Raw genomic sequence first — 18,916 nt, 5'->3', positions numbered from 1 at the left:
AATTTGATAATACCATTATCAAATCTTTTTCTTCACTCCAGCTTTATGGCTAACCTTGTATAATCCAAAAAAACACAGCCAGGGAGTAATATTAGGATACTGTTTCCTTATGAATGAAACATAAGTGTGACTCTCAGCATCCTCTCAGCAGTGCTGCCACTTCGGGCAGGCCCGTGGCATTTCTTTGGGCTGGCAGATGGATCAGCTGAGGTGCAGTGGCCTTTCCAGCCCTGATCCCACCTGTGCAAGGAGCAAAGCTCCTGTCCACAAACAGGCAGCAGTTCCCTTCTGGCTGGATTCATTCTGTCACCTCTGGGATGTGCCTTTCTCTGGCTGTGACCCCTGGTTGGTTCTCAGGGCAGTGATGTTCCCAACACGTGCCCCACAGATTGTGGCAGCAAACTAACAAATAAAACCGCCTCTGGTCCATTGCCAAATTTTGGCCTTTCAAACAAAAAAAACTCCACCCCTTCTTGTCTTCATCTACAGCTAAATCCACATCAGGCTTCCCTTTCTCCATATCACTGAATAATCTTATCAGCTTCAAGCACAGTGTAAATAAACTCAGCCAAGCTTCAAAGGCAAAACATCTCTAAACACAAGGCAGCTCTCAAACTTTTAGAAATAGTGTGGTTTCTATTGCAAGGGGATATATTCACACTTGCATTTTCCTTGTTGACTTGTTTCTTTCACCAACATCGAGACCATGAAAACCAAAATAGCCTCTAGTACACCAGAAGAATAGATGACAAATGGTTTTAATGTGCACCCGAGACACAAAGGAGAAATGAAAACTGTTCCTGGCCCTATATACAAATGAGAGTTTCCTCTTGTTTAAAATTAGAAACTGCTCTAGACTGAAGAAACAGCAGCACTAAAAAACAAATCAGAGAAAGAGTACCTTGCATTGCAACGGGCAGAACTGAAAAGTGACCCTCAGGTCTTGCAAGAGAACCAGAAGCCTGTTCTACCTGTGCCAAAGTGCCAAAAGTTTGATCAAAGCCTGTGGAAGACAGTGCCAACTTGAGTTTCTTTCCCTGGCCTCACTGAGGTTTGAACGAGGCTCCAGCCCCTGGAAGAGGACATTTCACAGAGCCAGCGTGGGGTAATGAAGATCTGGGCTGCAGATATGTTGGTCCCTGGAGAGAGCACTTCCACAGAAAAGGGGAGAGGGGAGGGGAAAAAAACCACTAAGAAAACTTTCCAGGCACAGATTTGCAAAATGTTTGAGCAAATCCAAATGCTGCCAGGGCAGATTTCATCAGAGCTGAGCTGACATCATGCTGAGAGAGGTCACCCACAGGAGTTGAGCAAATAGCTGGAATAAGGAGGGCTGGGAATAGGCAGAGGAGCTTTGCTCCAGCCACAGGCACAGCTCTCTGTGTCCACCTCCTGCTCACACACAAGCGCTCACCAAAGGAGAATGTAAAAAAGAACCCAAATGCCTGAACCTTTGCCAAGGAGAGATTTCAGACTGTACATTTGACAACAGTCCCTGGTTCTGCTGAACTCTTTAGCTGCAAAAAGTCTCTGAACATCAGGGTTCTGCCTCCCCAAGGGGCCAATGTGAAGAACTAATGAGCTGGGAACAAGCCACAGGAGAGCAGCACATGCCATGCCAAGGCTTACATGGGATTTAAGTGCTTCAAGGCAGGCTTATGTGGGACTAAAGTGAAACATAAACTTCATATTGGCCCTTTGCAAAGGTCACATTTGTGTAACCTGAGCCCTTTCCCTCAGTTCTGTGCCCGTGCCAGGCTGTACCTGAGCCCTCTGCTCTGCCACAGCACCACAGGGCTCTGGGCTGGGGTCCCATCACCCATCCCAGGGGCAGGAGGAACAACTGCCCACCTGACACAGAATCCTAGGATGGGTTGGGTTGGAAGAGACCTAAATCCCATCTTGTTCCACCCCCTGCTAAGGGCAGGGATACCTTCCACTAGCCCAGATTGCTCCAACCTGGCCTTGGACACTTCCAGGGATCCAGGGGCAGCCACAGCTTCTCTGGGCAACCTGTGCCAGGGGCTCCCCACCCTGTGACTAAAGAATTCCCTTCTAATATCTAATCTAAATCTCTCCCCTTTTAGTTTAAAACTGTTCCCCCTGTCCCACCTGCCTGTGTGATCACATCTGCTGCCAGTTGGTTATGCAGGAATGGTTTAGGTTGGTCTGCTCTGGAATCCCAGAATGGTTTGGGTTGGATGGGACTCTAAAAACCATCTCATTCCACCCCCCTGCCATGGGCAAGGACCCCTTCCACAAAAGCAGCCCAAAGTGCAAGCTCAGCTTGAAGATTCAGGTGCTGAACAACGTGTGGGGCAAGAATTAGTCAGCGGTGACTTTGTAACGGCTTTCGGGCTCTGAATGTGTCAGAGGAGCCCATCCTGCAGCACCACCAGGGCACGGCTTCAGCTGGGCACACACCACAGCCAGCCCGGCCCAGCGTGGCCACACCTGGCCAGCTGTGGGACCTGGAGACTGTGACATCACCTTCCCAAGGAATCAGGGAATCCCAGAAGGGGTTGGGTTGGAAGGGACCCTAAAGCCCATCTTGTCCCATCCCCTGCCATGGCAGGGACACCTTCCACTAGCCCAGGGTGCTCCAAGCCCCATCCAACCTTGGCTTGGACACTTCCAGGGATGGGGCAGCCACAGCTTCTCTGGGCAACCTGTGCCAGTGCAAGGCATGGAGCTACAAGAGACTCAAAACTACAACCACAGTGGGATGAAAACTTGTGAGTCCCCATTTCCTTGCAGCCTTCCATGAACGGCCCTTTCCAAAGCCACTCACCAGGACATCAGTCCTGCAAATGCCATGAGAAATGCTGAAGATGCAACCAGCAGGTTGGCAGGTCCACCCTGCCTGTGGTCTCCTCCTAGAGACCCCCATGGCTGAGAAGACCCCAGCAAGCAGCAACCAGGGCTGCTGTCCCTAAATGCAAGGGGGGTGCACACAGGACTTCAAAATGTCAGAGAAACAGCAGAATCACCACTTTAGGTTTGGTTGTTCACCCAAAGATGCCCCCGAGCCCCCCCAGCCCCCCCAGTGTCCTACCTGTGCCGTAGTGCTCCAGCCCCGTGGGCACCTCCTGCGTGCTGGGCTCGTCCCACAGCGGGCAGCAGGGCCGGGGGGGGCAGCAGGAGGCCTGGAAGCCACAGCTCACCCAGGGATCCTCGCAGGCACCGGCGGCTCCCGCCTTCTGGGAGAGGGAGAGGGAAAGTGTCAGCGGGGCAGGACCCCGAGGGAGCCACCCAGGGAGAGGTGGCAGCGAAGCTTCCCCCAAAACAGAGAGCGAGCTCTGCTCCTACAGGGTGTGCTCCCAAAACCTGTCACTGAGGGGTGACACGGGGAGGCAAAAGGGGCCTTTTTGAACAGATGGGAAGGAAAAGCAAAGGTGCAGAGCGAGGCCCTGCTCAGCAGGCCCCTCAGGAGGGGCTCCAGCAGGACACCCCTCATGGCAAGGCTTTGTTCCAGCCCCCAGACTGGAACGGGGATTTTTTGGCAGCACAAGCAGGAGCCCCAAAAGCCCCCAGAAATGAGGAGGGTGCTGGGGGGGTGCAGAAGCCACAGCCCTGCCCAGGCATTACGGTCCCCATGCTGTGGGGTGAGCTGCCATGGGTCTGTTCCTGTTCCTATTTATGCTGATATTATTTGTGATCATTACGCTTGTATTTATATTTGTATGTGGGTTATTTATATTTGGGTTATTTGTATTTATATTTGGGTTATTTGTATTTGTGTTGGTTTTATTTCTGTGTCCACAGGCATACCTGTGTGTACACATGAAGGTATTCATGTGTGTATGAGATATAAATCTCATATGTGCACATGTGTATTTATATACATAGATACCCATATATTTACATATATGTACATGTATATTTATATAAACTTATGTATTATTGCATGTATATTACATAATATACCACATTATCATATGTATAATATACCATCTATATATATTATCTATATGTACCAAATATATAATACACATCATTATTATATTATTATATAATACACCATATTATTATATTATATCACTTACATATAATACATTATATGTATATATGCACATTATATGTGTGATATAAGTATTTACATACCCACACATATGTAATCCTAGGTTAGAACTCAATATGAATTACACTTTTATTTTTATTGTACATAAAGTTAGATTCAGCCTCTATAAAGAAAATATCTGTACTATATATACAAATTGTTATACATATAAATACAAATTATATATACAAATTATATAGAGAATTGTTTGGGTTGGGAAAAACCTTTAAGATTACCAATTCGGAAACAATCCTGGGATATAATTTTCATTTTGTTCTGTACAGACTTGTTTCATACATATATATTTATAAATACGTGTATCTATAGTGTGTATATATATGTACACACCATAAATATGCAGTATATATATGTGTGTATATACCTTATATATATATTTACCATATACATGTATATACATAATATATATGTTGCATTTAAGTGTTTATCTCTTTGTAAGAGGATAATAACATACAAATACCTATAAATAAATGCAGGATGTTTTAATTTTTTATTATTATTACCATTTCCCCACAAGGGAAATGGCTTTGCTTCATCTCCAATCAATATTTAAAAGCCAAATGCACACTCAGAACCATTTAAAGGGAAGATATGGAGCTGCCTCAGAAAAATCTCATGGCTCAGAGTGGCCTTTTCTTCTTATTTTGGTGAAAATTGTGCTTTTCAGCAACTGTTCTGTGATTTCCCTAAATATGGAGATGATATCTCTAAATATTACTCTGATTTCTCTAAGTGTGGAGGTGATTTGTCAAAATTTGGAGGTGATTTCTCTAAATACGGAGGGGATTTCTCTAAATATGGAGGGGATTTCTCTAAATATGGACCTGATATCTCGAAATATGGGTCTGATTTCTCATAATATGGGTCTGATTTCTCTAAATATTGGTCTGATTTCTCTAAATGTGGGCTTGATTTCTCTAAATATGGGCCTGATATCTCTAAATATGGGTCTGATTTCTCTAATATGAAGGTGATTTTTCTAAATATTGGTCAAATTTCTCTAAATGTGGAGGTGATTTCTCTAAATATAGAGGAGATTTCTCTAAACATGGAGGTGATTTCCCTAAATTTGGAGGTGATTTCTCTATGGGTCTGATTTCTCTATGGGTCTGATTTCTCCAAATGTGGAGGTGATTTCTCTAAATTTAGAGGTGATTTCTCTATGGGTCTGATTTCTCTAAATATGGGCTTGATATCTCTAAATATGGGTGATTTCTCCAAATATTGGTCAGATTTCTTGAAATGTGGAGATGATTTCTCTAAATCTGGGTCTGATTTCTCTAAAAAGGCTCAAGGCACTGCCAAGCCTGGCCCAAGCTGCGGGTCCTTGGCCTGGCCATGCCCAGGATCACACTGCAGACTGTGTTACATACAACCACCCATCACCTGCCCACACAGAACAGAGCTGGCTCGGCAGAGGGAGCACCGAAATTGTCCCAAACCTCCAGAAAAGTGAGGGAATCTTTGCCAAAGCTGTGCTTTGTGCTGCTCCCCCCACGCCCGTCCCTGCAGGTGAAGGTCAGCAGGCCCCGGGACAATGGGCCCTCTAAGAACCCTCCTCCCAACACAAGCGCAGGAAATCCGAGGCAGGATCCCATTTCCAGGGGAGGTTTGCAGGCTCCAGAGGTTCAGATAAGCTCTGGGTAAACACTGGGAATTCAGGAGCTGCTCTGAGCGGCCTAAAACCTTGGAGTACTCGGTGGATGACACCAAACCGTGTCAGTGGGCTGGAGAAAAACCCACTGCTGGGGTAGGAAAATAACCCCACTCCTTTCTTTCGGAGAATCCCAGACTGGTTTGGGTTGGAAGGGACCTTAAAGATCATTTAGTTCCATGGGCAGGGACACATCCCACCAGCCCAGGTTGCTCCAACCTGGCCTTGGACACTTCCAGGGATGGGGCAGCCACAGCTTCTCTGGGCAACCTGTGCCAGGGCCTCCCACCCTTGTAGTAAAGAATTTCTTCTTTATATTTAATCCAGACCCACCCTCCTCCAGCCTCAGGCTCTTCCCCCTTGTCCTGGGTGTTCCTTACCATCACTCCAGGCCGAGCCAAAGGATAAGGGGCTGCACTGCCGATGGTCGTGTCCATGTAGTAACTCATCATCTTGGAGGTGCCTGCAGAAATGGAGATGGATTAGATGACAGGCCACAAAAAGTGAGAGAAGCAGCTAAATCCCTGCTTTCTCACAGTCATAATCCCTGCTTTCTCAGAGCACACCATCACCTTAATGAGTGTGAGCTGGGAAAGTTAAGGGGAAAAATATCTGTATTAAGAGGAGATACTGTGATTAGATGGGTTGTATCAACAATGCAAACACAGATCCATTAGTGTAAACTGGGGAGAGCCTGACAATGGTGAATGAATTATCACCTGGAAGCTGATGGAGCTGCTCTGAGGGAAGATGAGATCATATTTCCTTTGCTGGAGAATCGGTGGGAAATCGTTGCCAATTTTTTTTCTTTTGAGAGAGAAAAAAGAAAAAAAAAGCCACTTTGTTGAGCTCAACACCTTTCCTGTCACAGCTTGGTCACAACCAGCCTGTTTCACAAAGAACTTTGCTGTTTTCAGGAGACATCCTCTGCTTTCCCACGTTAGCTTATGTTTGCCTTGCTAAATCTCTGCCTTGCCTGGCATTCCTCACATGGGATTTACTCCCGTGAGCAAGTCCTACCAGAGCTGCTCTTTAGATGGGATATTTAATCATCCAGGAGCCCATTTGTGTGACTGAGGTGAAGGAGCTGCAGTGTGCCTCTGATATCAGAGCTGTGGATGTTTCTCCCTCTCTCCTTTAAGTGCCCAGTGGAAAGTGCAGGGCCAGGGCCCTTGGTTTGGGTGGATGTGACTCAAAGGTGCTGGAGGAAGGAGCAGAGGGGGAGGAGGCTGGGCAGGATGTGCCTGGGAGCCAAGGGAATGGCTGCTTCCATCTGGGGATAGAGGCACAGCCTGAGGGATGAGGAGCTGCTTTAACCAGAGGGGACAGAGCAGCTCCTCTGAAACCCCTCCGGGGTCCTGCAGAGCCCTGAGCTGCCAAATGCAACCACTGCAGATGCAAACACGTGTCTGAGTCGTCTCAGAATAAAATCACAGAGTCATGAGGGTTGGAAAAGTCCTCTGGGATCACCAATCCAACCATTCCCCAGCACTGCCAGGTCCACCCCTGCACCACATCCCCACATACCACATACACACAGTTCTCAAGAATGCCAGGGAAGGTGACTCCACCACTGTCTTGGGGAGGCTGTGCCAGTGCTGGATAACCCTTTAGGTGAAGAAATTTTCCCTAATATCCAACCTAAACCTCGCTGGTGCAACTTGAGGCCATTCCCTCTCCTCCTGTCCCTTGTTCCCTGGGAGCAGAGCCTGACAACCCCCCCCCCGGCTCCCCCCTCCTGGCAGGGCGTTGCAGAGCCAGAAGGTGCCCCCTGAGCCTCCTTTTCTCCAGGCTGAGCCCCCCCAGCTCCCTCAGCCTCTCATCAGACTTGTGCTTCACAAGGTTTGTGCTTGGTTCTTCTCCACAGAACCAGCACAGCCACGTTACCTTCAGCTCCACCCCTACCCCGGCCCCTTGAACAGCTCCTGGAGGACTGGGATCTGCTCCCAGCCTTCCCTCTGCTCCCAGGGCTGGCCAGCAGTTCTCCAGCCCCCAGGGCAGGGCAGAGCTGTTGTGGCCGTGCCTCACTCACCACCTCAGCAAACAGGGACCCCGACATTGTTTCCCCCTGCTCGGTGAGTAATGGCCAAACACGGAACACCTGCGTGTGCAGGGTATTAAATGATCATCATCATTTCCTGCCTGTTATTACTGACTCTTGTTCTCACACCGGCATGGTTGTTTTTGAAAAACTTTTCTTTTTTTAATTCACAAAACTGAAAACTACCGAGGTGGTGGAAGAACAACGAGCCCATTTCTCTTTGTGCTGTACCCAAAACCACACCGAGTGTGAGTTACCCTGGCTGAGGAGCCTTAACTAATCTCAGCATCTGTGCACGCCCTCCCAGCCCTAACGAGGCGTTAAAACACGTTTGCTTCAGTCTCTTTGCAGCTGAGGCTGCAGCTGGGGAGACACAGACAGCGCTGGAGCCCCTTTCTGAGTAATCACAGAGTCCCAGAACGGTTTGGGTTGGAAAGGACCTTGAAGACCACCTCGTTTCACCTCCTGCCATGGGCAGGGACACCTTTCACTAACCAGGTTGTTCCAAGTCCCGTCCAACCTGGCCTTGGACATTCCCAGGGATGAAGTATCCCTGGAATGAAGGGCATCCCCTAAGGGAAGGTCAAGGCTCTCAGTCCCACATTCGGGTCCCCTGATCCTCACCCTCAGCACATATAAACCATCTCAGGTAAACGTGAACTGACCTTGCCCTAAAGCCAAGATTAGTGCTGCCAAACTGCACAGAACACGACAGACACTGTGAAATGGAGGCAGAGAAACCCTGGGGCTGGTTCACCTGTTTCAGAGCCACACACGTGTCGGAGAGTGAGGAGTTACAGCCCTCAAAGAGCAGTTCAGCAGCAGCTCCTGGGAGCAGCTTCTGTTGCTCTCTGCAGCCTGTGCAATAGGCAGTTGGGGTTTGCTCTGGGGTTTTTTTGCCTTTGATGAAGACACCTGAGTCCCACGGTTCTCGAGAGCTGCTTTCATGCCTCGCTGAGCGTCGTTTGCATCTCTCAGGCTGCTCTTGCCAGCTGAACCTTCCAGCAAGGGGCCACACGCTGCTGCTCGAAGCCACATGTGCTGCAGTGACAGCAGAGGCACCAAACCCGTCCTGACACCCAGGACAAGGCTTTGTGCACTCAGGAATATCAATAAGATTTAACCAGAGCACCAGTAACCCCCTCCCGAGCTTGGGAAAGGCGAATTATCGTCTCTAGGCAGCAGCTCTGAGAGATTCACAGCCAGTTTGTTCTTTGGTTTCCCTTCCCCTCCAAGCTGTGCTGTTAAAAATCACTGGTGGGGGGCAGAAACACGACACAAACCTCAGCAACTGTTTGCACTCCCACCCCTGGGGGTTGAAGACAAGCCCAGCCTAAATGCAGGTTAGGTCAGTCCCCAACCTGATGCAGGTTTTGTGGATGACAGTGGTCAAAGGACAGAGAGACACAGGCTCTAGTCTGTGAAAAGGACCTGGAATCATGGAATGGTTTGGGTTGGAAGGGGTCTTAAAGATCATGTCTTTACAACCCACCTCCATGGGCAGAGATGCCACCCACTAAATGACAAGCCCTGGTAGAAAAGGATCCTGTGCACGGAATAACTGTGCTCTGGAAAAGCGGGTATGGAAGAGGAGGCCGGAGGGAGCTCTGCTGTGCTGTGTCCAGGCTAATTTTAACAGAACTTCCACCACTTCCCAGAGGAAACTACTTCACAGCCCAATATGTCTCTCACTGTCAGCAAGTTTCCCTGATGTTTGAGAGATATTTTGCTTCTCTTTGACTTCCTCTAATAAGAGCCTAAATAGTTCCTCCCCTCCCCTGGATGCTGTCAGACAGCTCTGATGAGGGCCCTGAGCCGAGCTGAGCTCAGGACAGAGCCCATCAGGGCAGGTAACTTGGCTGAGATGGAGGAAATCACTGCAGATTTACCCCCAGATAATCCTGATCCAGAGCTTGCAGAGAGCTCGTAATTAATAGAGAGGAATCAGACCCATTTGGTAAAATCCTTAATGACTTAATAGCTTGACTTCAGCCTTATTGTTTGCCCTTATTATTTGTGTCTTATTGTGAAAACACGTGTGGGAGAAACAGCATTTATTTTGGGAGTTGATCAAGTACCAGCCAAAGCTACGAGACTCTTGGGTCATTTCTAAACTGAATTAAAATTTTAATTTCATTTCAACATCCATCCCTCCTCTTTTACAAGGTTTTTTTATCATTATTATTTTAAATCAATTACCAAGCTTAGTTTAAAAGGGAAACGCTGTTTGTCCTCATGATTAACACACACACACACCATTTCAGAAGTTGGGAAGGAGTTTAAAATATATACTAGAACAAAACAAACTTCACCTGTTTGATATATGAAGACACTTCACAATATTTTCATATAATGTTTTAGTTTTATACTGTTTTAAGGATGGGGAGAGGGAAGTGGAGTGAGGCCACAGTGGCTTCCCAGTGGCAGAATCAACAGATTCCCATCTCTGTTTCCCAGTTGAATGTTGTAAAATGCAGAGGCTCAGACTGTTCCTCGGTTTCTGAGCTGTAGGACCACGCTGAGCTTCTGCCCACCCCACACCCCGAGCCCCAGCTGGGCACCCAGTGAGGGTGTCCCTGCAGGGTGGCACAGCTGGCACAGCTTTTCCTCCATCCCAACAAACCAGGAAGATTCCTTTTCCACGGGGTCGCTCCAGGAGGATGGGGCAGCACCAGCAACCCCACCAAAGTGTTTCTGGCTTCAAGAGCCTGAATGAAGAGTTTAAAAAGGCAAAGCAGCCCCTTCCCCGTGGGCTGGCAGCTCCTGCCCCAGAGCTGCTCCCTGATAACCGCTTGATTTGTGCATCAAGGAATAATTCCTCATCTTTGAGGGGGTGGGGAGAAGAGCTGGTGGAAATGACATCCTTCCACAGGTCTTTAACCCCTGGCATCCTGGCACTTTCCAGGCCTCCTGCCAGCTCAGTTCTCAGGGGAGGGAGTCTTTGTTGATCCGTTGGCATGTTAAAACCCCCTTCAATTCATCAAACCCTGACACCAGCTTAAAATAAAAAGAGCATCCCTAAGGCAGGAGCATGAGCAGCAGAAATGAGTGTGCTTCCTTTATGCACAATCCATGCTTTTTAACTGCTGGAAATCCCACAGTTCTTAGGATTTCAAAACTTTGTAGTGTTCCTGCAGATAACAGCTGATTTAGTGAAGGGAAAGCAGGCAGGGCAGTAAATGCTGCTGTGGTAAAGAGATAGGAATGGTAAATAGAATAAAAATGGTAAATAGAGCAACAGTTTACCACTTTAAATAGAGTGACAGTGGTAAATAGAGTAGCAAAGGTAAATAGAATAGGAATGATAAAGAGAGTAACAATGGTAAATAGAGTAGCAGTTGTAAATAGAGTAAAAATTGTAAATAGAGAGGTAATTGCCCTTCTGCACCCGCTGTAAATACTCCCAGAGGTTAAACGACCTGGCCGAGGTCACCCGGGGAAAGTGAGGGGGAGAGGATCTGAGCACTATCTTAACTGCGGGGCGGGGACTGCCCTGGGATTAGCGTGTCCGGAGGAGTTTTTTGGGAAGGATGGGGCAGGGGCCGCCTGTCAGCACATCCCGTCTGCTTCAGCTGGGCTCTTTCTTCCCTCGGTGCCTGTCAGATCTGAAGGAGATATGATGGGACCTCAAGAGCCTTCCCATTTGGCTGGATAAACTCTGGCCGGGCTGGGTGACAGTGGTCGTGAGACAGTGCCAGGATGGTTCCCTTACACGTGTGCCTTTGCTCTCTGTGCTTGTAGCAAACTGCTTTTTCTTTAGCTTTCTCCTTTCCCCTGTTCATTCATCAATTACTCAGCTGCTAATTTATAATTAAGCTGGAGTAACCCCCCGTGAGCAGCCCAGCAGATGTATGGTGAGCTGACAGCCGGGTCACGGCAGGCAGAGGGGTTTAGGAGGGATGCTAAACCAGAGGGGCTGCTGCCATTAAATCATGCTGCTGCTGCAGCAGCTCCTGCAACTGCAGGGAGATGTGAAGGGCAGGTTAATTAGGTCATCTGTTCCTTCACTCCTGAATTTGCCCCTGTGAAGCAGCAGCCTCACAGCACAATGTCGTGGGCCAGGGCCTCGGCCAGGAAAAATCCCAGGGGAGGGAATGGGATCAGGGGAATGGGATCTGTTCCCAGCCAGCAGGGAGGGATCCCCTGCCCCAGGGAAGGCTCTGACACCACAGGGAGCACAGTCCCCAGATCCCAGAGCCCAGGCTGCCCCTGGCACAGGGACTGCCACCTCAGCTGGGAGGCTGTGCTGTGCTCCAGGATCCCTGCAGGACCCCCAGCAGGACAACTGGGACCAGCCTGCCCAGGTATGGTGGTGCTTTGAGAGCTTCCCTCTTCCCCAGGCACCCAAACTGTTGTGGAAAGGGAGGGTACCCTTCATTTCTCTGGGCCAGATGTATAAAGAGGGAAACATTTTTCTGCCTTGGAGGAGCATGTGGTACCCCAAAACTCTGCAGCGAAGCCAAGGACAAGGGACACACACACAGACCAGTGCTGGGGGCAGAAATGCACCTACACACCCCCCAGCCTCTGGGTGAGTGGGTTCATCCCCAAAAGTGACTGGGAAGACCAAAAAAATCAGTTTTTTCAGGAAATTATGTACATGACAGGCAGGGGAAAGCTTGAAAACCGACAGAATGAGAGGCAGCATGAGCAGGCTGTGCAGGAAACCACTCTGGAGCCAGCCCACAGCCCCCAAAGGTGTCAGTTGACAGCCCAGGATGGGAAGTTGATGGTGGCTGTAGTACCCCGTGAGTGGCCACATGCAAAGCAATGATTTCGAGACTAATGGGAAGGGGGAAGGCCTGGGCTGGGCTCCTCAGGGACTCCCCATTCCCTCTGCCTGGGCTGGCAGGGCAGGCTCTGCCCTTCCCAGGGAATGGCAGTGGCACAGCAGCACATCCCCGGGGCTGCCACACTGCACATCCTCCCACCAGCCAGGGCTGGCACCTGTGGCACCGTGTGCCCTTGGGGGGATGGCATTGCTGGGGAAAACACACCCAGGTGTCACAGCAAACCCCTTCCAAGATCCCTCCAAGGCAGGAATCTGCTCCTGTCTGAGGGGCTGCTCCATGTGAGGAGTGAACATCCGACCCCAAGCACTTGGATTCTCCCCTCACAGCAAATACAAACCAACCCCCTTTCAAACCCAAATTACAACTCAAAACATAAAAGGAACTACAAATTTAATCCACTGCAGAAATGCCAAGGCACAACCTTCTGCCTAGACAAGGAAAAAAATAATATTCCCCTAAATATCCATATCAAATTTATATACCTGATATTAAAAAAAAAAAAGGATTTTTGAAGGGAAGCATCAGTTCAGACATTTCTGTAAGACCTTGCAGTAGCAAACACACAAATCAGTTACTGGGTGAGACTGGAAATGGGGAGAGGAAAAGTAAATCACCAACAAAACAAATCTGAGATACCCTGAAAATTTCCTGGTACCTCCAACCCACAAAAGAGTTTAAAGAGCTTCTCTTCCCCCTCCACTTACGACTCAGCTGGAAAACCCAGGGAAAAGCTTAAGTCCTCCACGGCTTCCCACACTTGTCTCCGCTCTCTTCCCAACTACCTGGTGTATCCTGCGCGCCGGAGAGGATGGAAATCCCATCGTGTGTGCGGCAGGGCTGCCTATTCAAAGGGAGGGGGAGTGGTCAGCCCCGCACCCAGGGCTGCGAAAGGCGATTCCAGCCGCCAGCCAGGAAAAAACCACCTCTGGCAGCTGTCACGGCGCTGGGGAGCAAACCCGACGTGAGCTGGAGGCGCTGCTGGGGCAGCGAGGGGCGGCCTCGGGGTCCCGTGTCCTGCTCAGGGGTCCGAGGGGTTCAGCCCGCCGGGAAGTTCTGCTCCAGCCCCTCGGATCCCGGCGAGTGGAGTTTGTTCTCGCCCAGGAGCTGGACTAAAGGCTGGCAGAGCACGGCCGGGCTGAGGTTTATCCAGCCCCGATCCCCCGATCCCAGCCCAGCTCCTGCCCCTGCCTGCAGGAGCTGCTGTTCCTACCTGGAGGTCCCCTGGGCCTCTGCCTGCCCTGCTCCCCTGGATATTTGGATTATCTGGGCTTTCTGCCCCTTGGCACGTGCCTCTGGAGCCAGGAATGCCAAAGGAATGCCACGGGAGCTGCTGCTGGCTTCTGAAGTCATAAGGGCTGAAGGAACCCCCCCTTACAGGAGGTACCAGAGAGGGGAGATGCTGGATCAGCTCCCTCCTCTGACAGAGGTGGATGGTCCCAACCTGCATCACCCCAAAACTGCTCTTCAGGAGGGTGATCGGGGTGTCCAGGGGCTCTTCAGAGAGGAGAAGGCTGTTGGGACCACAGGGGCAGGACAATACAGGGGGGCACAAGCACAGGTTGCACTGCAATAACTCCAGTAACGTCCGTGTGAATTATCCAGAGGCTCTGGGAGAGCGGGATCCGGGGCTGCCTCACCAGACACCCCTGTCTTCCCCTTCTCAGCCTGCCCGACCCTGCCAGCCTGGCCAGAGACCTCCCAAACGCCAGTGGTGCCCCCAGATCCAGGCTGCAGGAGGACGTGCCCATCCTGCCTCTCCTGCTCTCCCTCTCGGGGCAGCAAAGCTCCCTTTTCCTCCAGGAGAGGGCTCCAGGCTGGGAATCCTGTCCAGCTCCAGCACAGATCCCCATCAGGCTGTAAAATAGCTGTGGCTGAGTCCTGGCCAGGGGCAAAGCCCAAACTCCAAGGGTTCCATGGGGGCTGTTCCAGGACAGGCAAAATGGGAGGCTGGGAAGAGCTGCTGGGATTTTCCCTAGAGATCCCACTAGAAAATGTAATATAAGAGTAAAACCAAGACCCCAGCCATGGGGCTCAGCCCTCACTGCCTCCAGGCACTGACACAATAACGTTCTTCTTGTAGGGTATTTGCACCTTTCCAGGGAATTTGGCAGCATCCTCCTATTCAAAAAATGCAGCCTGTCCCTCTGAGCTCTGCCACTGCAAATCCAGGCTGAAGGATTGGCCTGGGGGGGAAAATAACTCCTGGGGACACCCTTTCCCAGCCCAAACGTGGGTATTTTAGGTCATATCAGCCAAGTGGGCATTTGCAAAATGCAAACCTAAGCTGGATTTGCTCTCAGGTGGATAATTCCTGCCTGCATGAGGCTTTTGTGGCAGCACCAACAACCAAATCAAATGTGCAAAATGAGTGTCCACAGGCACAAGGTCCCTCCTGCTCCCCCCACCCCAGTCCAGGAGGTTGCTGGAGTGCACAAAGGGACAAATAGCAAGAACCCCCCCAATATTTATGCACATAAAACTCTTCTCAGGCCCTTCCAGACTTTCTCAAGCTCCCAAATGATGAATGAATCTCAACTTTAGCCCTGAACTCACACACACAGCTCCAGGTGGCCCGAACACACGTTACCTGTTGAACTTGCAGCCCAAGGCACGGATCCCTCTTGTAGTTCTTTTAACACAGGAAATCATTTACAGGGTTCCCGTCTTCCCAGAAAGGTTTCCAGCCTCCTGGGCTTTGCTACAAAGGCTCTGTCACATCTGAGCTCCAAAGGAGTGGAATTCATCCAGCAATCAATTTTCATCTGGGCAACTCTTCCCGGAATAACCCCCTGGCAGCTGCAAACAAGATGTCCTTCCCTGGGCTGGAGGTTTCTCTCTGCACAGTTGTTTGGATGCAATAATCCATATATTAATAGCTCTGTGCATGGCTGTCCAATCCACTGGGTGTCTGGGAAATGGAGAGGCTTCTGCTTTCGGGTGTTTTTTCCATCAGCACAGTGGCTGCTGCAGGAAAATCACCTCTCTCAGCTTCTGGAATCACAGAATCGTGGAATGATTTGGGTGGGAAGGGTCCTTGAAGATCATCTTATCCCATGGTCTCCTGGTTTCAGGGTCGCTGTTGTCACACCAGTCACCTGAACCAGTTGTTTCAGCTCATAAGGAAAAGCTGGGTTAAATTTCGGGCAGCTTGTGGAATTCATCCCAAAGTCCTTGTACTTTCCATTGCAGCTGGTTTGGGTTTGCTTTGTGCTCATAAAAAAATGAAACGACTCCTCAATGTTTCCCTGGAGTGGTTATTAATGTTTTCACTGAATTGGAGGTGCCCTGGGGAGGTTTCACAGGTTGTGCACCATCAGGCTGCTGAAATCTGGGGGCTCACAGGCTCCTCCTGGGCAGTGCAGGACAAATAACCTGAGAAATCCTTTCCCAATAACCTGAGAAATCCCTGTCTCCATTTGGGATGGAATCCGAGAGCAACATCATGCTGGGGGTGGCTGCAACTCGAGATGGTCCTGGTTTGCATCCTGGAGCTGGGAGTGAGCACAGATCACCTGGACAGAACTCAGCACAGCTCTGAGTGTCCCCAACTGTCCCCAACCCCGGGTCACCCTCTTGCAGCCCTGGGAATGTTTTCCAGGGAGAGATCCTTGGGGTCCTGCTTGAGGATCAGAAGCCACTGAGGGTGAGAAGCTGCATGTAATAAGCTTCCAGAGGCCTTTATGGGTCTCTGAGTATCATCATTTCCATATTACACTGCAAAAACAGAGCAGGAACCAATAAAAGGATCCTGAGGACCTGGATCTCTCTGCTTTCTGCAGTTCCATGGTGACCCCAGTGCAAGGGAGTCAAAAGGCATTCCTGGTTTGGAGGGTGACCTTCCCAGCCCTGGGAGAAGGGGATCAGCTGGATCGAGGAGCTGCCTGTGCCTGTGAATCTGCAGCAGGTTTGCCCAGGCTGCCACAGCGTCCCCTCCTGCCCCTCCTCCAGATCCAGGCTGACACACAGATGGCTCAGCAGGGCTCCCCCAGCAGCTCTGCACGTCTGGGCTCCAGGCACTGAGGCTCTGCAGAGCTGCCTGCTCTCCACAGCCAACTGGGACCCTCACACAGAAAATCAGGATAATACTGGGTTTTTGCTGAGGGTGTCCCTCACGCTCCTGGCTGGGTGGTGGAACCCAGGAGGGCCCAGATTCCAGCCCTGAGGTCATTGCACAAACCACTGACCCCTCGCTGTCCTGGGCTGTGTGTCTGTCAGCTGAGGGAGAACAAAAAGGTCACTTTGATACTGGACAAAGGCCTGGAGATACAGAGAGCTTCCCAGGTTTATCAGCTCCCCATGGAAGCCAAATGCAGGGAAATCTCTGAATTCTTACGTCACCCAAGTCCTTTCTCCTGCTCACCCCCAGCGTTTGTGACTCTGAAGAGACTGAGCCATGGAAGGAGGAGCCCAGGGACCCCAAAGGATGTTGGAGTCAGGCCCTGAGCCCTGGAATGGTGGCTGTGGGAAGCCAACTGCTCCCTTCGCTGCCCTGGGATCACACCCAGGGCCCAGGATTTGTGGGTGTAGCCTGTGCTGCAGGGGTGTCCTTCCCTGGGGGGAACAGACTCCTGAGGGCTCCAAAGCCACCCTGAGAGGAGCCAAATGGAAAACCTGGGCTCCACCTCCAACCCCACTGACTCCTGGAATCCCAGGAGCATTTGGGTTGGAAAAGCCCTCTAAGGTCGAGTCCAGCCCTTCCCTCAGCACTGCCAAGGCCATCACTAACCATGTCCCCAAGTGCCACATCCACACTGCCTGAACCCCCCAGGGATGGACATTCCACCCTCAGGGGCAGAGCAGGAGCTTTTTCACCTCTCCACACTTCCCAATGTTTCTGGAGTCCCTGCTGGCCAGGAGGGAGCATCTCCAAGCCCAGCACACTGCAGCCACCACACTGTGCCCTGCAGGCAGGGCCACCCCCCAGCCACCAAAGAGCCCTGGGGACACCAAGATTTTGACTGGTGTCCTCAGAGAACCACCAGTAACTACAGCTCCCCCCATTATCATCCCAGTTTAACCATAATAAGCTGCTTATTATTTCCAGGATGGGTTTTATATGACATTTTCACTGCCATGCTCATCTTATTTTTCGAACAAGAAGATGCAAAGGGAAGCAGTTCAATGATCTCAATTCATCCTCTGCGTTTTTCCAAGGGTTTGAGAAGCAGTTGACTTTTTTAAAATGTCAAGATTTTTATCAAGGCTTTGAATTTCACTACAGCAAGAGGCAGGGGATATTAGAAGAGATAAAAGAAAATAAAAATATCTCTCTCTTTTTTTTTTTTTTTAACCCCTGATACTAATAGTGAGTTAAGTAATAAAGAGCAAGTGATTAACTGGCTGCTGAATTCACTTTGAAATCTGGCCAGATGGGTTTGAGCAGGAATTGTTAACTGATAGCATTTTTATAAATCTGATCTTTATTTATACATCTTGCCTGGGAAAAGAGCACTTCTGAAATCTGGCTTTATAGCCTTAGATTAACTGATTTTGGAGGAGGATTTTAATTTACAGTTTGAAGAGGGTGTATATGTGATGAAATCCTATCTGAGTGTATCAGACAGGATAATAAAAGATCCTTCTCCCAACACCCAGGCCAAATTTTTCTTGAAATGCGAGAACTGGTAAATGATGACTGATTTTCCAGTTGATATTTTCATAAATGATAACTGATTTCCCTTGTTCTTGTAGCTGCCAGGGGTTCCTGGGCATCCTTCCCCTGTGGTGTTAATGGGGTGAGTGGGGCACAGAAGGGTTTGCACTGACAATATTCACTTTGGTCTTTAGGAAAGGGATCAGTTTTTGTGCTAACGAGGCAAAATTCATGAATTTGCCTCTCAAGGGCCCAGGCTGGTGATGTTATGGCTGGAACTTCCCCAGAGCTGTTGCTTAACATCGGAGTTAGAGCTGAGTGGAAATTTCTCACTTCCTCTTCCAGAATGAAAATATCATTAAATCCCAGAATCCCAGCCTGGTTTGGGTTGGAAGGGAGAGCAAAGCCCATCCCATCCCACCCCCTGCCATGGGCAGGGACACCTTCCACCAGCCCAGGTTGCTCCTGAGCTAATTAAGCCCCTCCAAGACCTGGCCTTGGACACTTCCAGGGATCCAGGGGCAGCCACAGCTTCTCTGGGCAACCTGGGCCAGGGCCTCCCCACCCTCACAGGGGAGAAAATCCTGTTGGCACTGGGTGTTATTTTGGGTTTTCTCATCTCTGCACGTCCCTGTGTTTAGAGCCACATGCACAGACCCAAGATGGACATGGAATTCTCCTGCATGTGGTGTCTCCCCCAGACCAGTCTGACACCTTCATAAGTTCCCTATTTAAAGCCCATGGATCTTATCTCCCT

General features: G+C 50.0%; 1 long non-coding RNA gene across 1 annotated transcript; it reads right to left on the bottom strand.

Annotated features, from left to right (window-relative positions):
• Positions 1-3,087: 3,087 nt before the first annotated feature.
• On the bottom strand, positions 3,088-13,373 carry LOC108640753. Its single transcript, XR_001921447.1, has 3 exons — positions 13,271-13,373; positions 6,113-6,195; positions 3,088-3,200 (listed from the first exon to the last, which is right to left on the bottom strand). It is a non-coding gene; the product is annotated as an uncharacterized LOC108640753 (long non-coding RNA).
• Positions 13,374-18,916: the final 5,543 nt, after the last annotated feature.

The sequence above is a fragment of the Manacus vitellinus genome, unplaced genomic scaffold, assembly GCF_001715985.3.
Source record: "Manacus vitellinus isolate BGI_N305 unplaced genomic scaffold, ASM171598v3 scaffold_41_pilon, whole genome shotgun sequence".
In the NCBI taxonomy this organism is placed as follows: Eukaryota; Metazoa; Chordata; class Aves; order Passeriformes; family Pipridae; genus Manacus; species Manacus vitellinus.
This window is presented reverse-complemented; position numbering and strand designations above follow the sequence as displayed.